Source organism: Arachis stenosperma, chromosome 1, assembly GCF_014773155.1.
Source record: "Arachis stenosperma cultivar V10309 chromosome 1, arast.V10309.gnm1.PFL2, whole genome shotgun sequence".
In the NCBI taxonomy this organism is placed as follows: Eukaryota; Viridiplantae; Streptophyta; class Magnoliopsida; order Fabales; family Fabaceae; genus Arachis; species Arachis stenosperma.
The window spans coordinates 91,805,819-91,808,311 of record NC_080377.1 but is presented as its reverse complement, the minus strand read 5'-3'; the positions used below and the strand labels follow the sequence as shown (position 1 = coordinate 91,808,311).

Genomic DNA, 2,493 nt, shown 5'->3' with positions numbered 1-2,493 from the left:
TAAGTTTGGTGTCTTGCATGTTTTCTTTTCTTGAAAATTTTTCAAAAATAAGTCTTGATGTTCATCTTGATCTTTAAAGTGTTCTTGGTGTTCATCTTGACATTCATAGTGTTCTTGCATGCATTATGTGTTTGATCCAAAATTTTCATGTTTTGGGTTATATCTTTTAAAATTTTTAAAATTAGTTAGTTCTTATAAGTCAAGTCAAATTTTTAATTTTAAAAATCATATCTTTTCAAAATCTTTTTCAAAAATCAAATCTCTTTTACTTTTATCTTATGATTTTTCGAAAATTTAAAACTATTTTTCAAAATCTTTTTCTTATTTTATTTCAGATTTTCGAAACTTAACTAACAAGTAATGTGATTGATTCAAAAATTTGAAGTTTGTTACTTTATTGTTAAGAGAGGTTCAATCTTTAAATTCTAGAATCATATCTTTTAGTTTCTTGTTAGTCAAGTAATTAATTTTAATTTTAAAAATTAAATCTTTTTCAACCATATCTTTTTAATCATATCTTTTTATCATATCTTTTTAAATCATATCTCTTTCAAAATATTTGATTTCAAAATATCCCTTTTAACGTCTTATCTTCTTATCTTTTTAAAATTTTTCAAATCTTTTTCAACTAACTAATTGACTTTTTGTATGTTTCTTATCTTTTTCAAAACCACCTAACTACTTTTCCCTCTCTAATTTTCAAAAATTTCTCCTTCCTTTTTAAAATTCTTTTTTTAATTAATTAATTATTTTAAATTTTAATTTTAATTTTATTTCCCTGTAATTTTTGAAAATCACTAACTCTTTTTCAAAATTTATTTTCGAAATTCTCCCCCTCTCATCTTCTTCTATTTATTTATTTATTTACTAACACTTCTCTTCATCTCACGAATCTGAACCTATCTTCACCCTTGTGTTTAGATTCTTAACTCTTCTCCTTCTTGTATTCCTTTCTTCTTCTACTAACATAAAGGAATCTCTATACTATGACATAGAGGATTCCTCTTCCTTTTCTGTTCTCTTCTTTCTCATATGAGCAGGAACAAGGAAAAAGGCATTCTTGTTGAAGCTGATCCTGAACCTGAAAGGACTCTGAAGAGGAAACTAAGAGAAGCTAAATTACAACAACCCAGAGACAACCTTACTAAAATTTTGGAACAAGAAAAGGATATGGCAGCCGAACCCAACAACAATAATGCAAGGAGGATGCTTGGTGATTATACTACACCTACTTCCAAGTTTGATGGAAGAAGCATCTCAATTCTTGCCATTGGAGCAAACAATTTTGAACTGCAAGTTTCATGGACTTTCATCAGAAGATCCCTACCAATTTTTAACTGAGTTCTTGCAGATCTATGAGACTGTTAAGACTAATGGAGTAGATCCTGAAGTCTACAGGCTCATGCTTTTCCCTTTTGCTGTAAGAGACAGAGCTATAACATGGTTGGACTCACAACCTAAGGATAGCCTGGACTCTTGGGATAAGCTGGTCACGGCCTTCTTGGTTAAATTCTTTCCTCCTCAAAAGATGAGCAAGCTTAGAGTGGATGTTCAGACCTTCAAGCAAAAAGATGGTGAATCCCTCTATGAAGCTTGGGAAAGATACAAGCAGATGACCAAAAAGTGTCCTTCTGACATTTTTTCAGAGTGGACCATGATAGATATATTCTATTATGGTCTGTTTGAGTTCTCTAAGATGTCACTGGATCATTCTGCAGGTGGATCCATTCACCTAAAGAAAACGCCTGCAGAAGCTCAGGAACTTATTGAAATGGTTGCAAATAACCAATTCATGTACACTTCTGAGAGGAATTATGTGAATAATGGGACGCCTCAGAGAAAGGGAGTTCTTGAAATTGATGCTCTGAATGCCATATTGGCTCAGAACAAAATGTTGACTCAGCAAGTCAACATGATTTCTCAAAGTCTGAATGGATGGCAAAATGTATCCAACAACACTAAAGAGGCATCTTCTAAAGAAGACGCTTGAAAACCCTGCAATGGCAGAGGTAAAATACATGGGGGAAGCCTTTGGCAACACCTATAACCCCTCATGGAGAAATCATCCAAATTTCTCATGGAAGGATCAACAAAAGCCTCAATAAGGCTTTAATAATGGTGGAAGAAACAGGTTTAGCAATAGCAAGTCTTTTCCATCATCTTCTCAGCAACAGACAGAGAATTCTAAGCAAATATAGTCTCTGATCTGTCTAAGGCCACTTTAAGCTTCATGAGTGAAACAAGGTCCTCCATCAGAAATTTGGAGGCACAAGTGGGCCAGCTGAGTAAGAAAGTCACTGAAACTCCTCCTAGTACTCTCCCAAGCAATACTGAAGAGAATCCAAAAAGAGAGTGCAAGGCTATTGACATAATCAACATGGCCGAACCTAGAGAGGAAGGAGAGGATGTGAATCCCAATGAGGAAGACCTCAGGGGACGTCTCTCAAGCAAGAAAGAGTTCCTTATTGAGGACTTAAAGGAATCTGAAGGTCA

At 33.9% G+C, this 2,493-nt stretch overlaps 1 non-coding gene across 1 annotated transcript; it reads right to left on the bottom strand.

Moving 5' to 3' along the window:
- Window positions 1–1,534: 1,534 nt before the first annotated feature.
- On the bottom strand, window positions 1,535–1,638 carry LOC130953507 (small nucleolar RNA R71). The gene has a single exon (XR_009075681.1). It is a non-coding gene; the product is annotated as a small nucleolar RNA R71 (small nucleolar RNA).
- Between the last annotated feature and the right edge of the window lie 855 nt (window positions 1,639–2,493).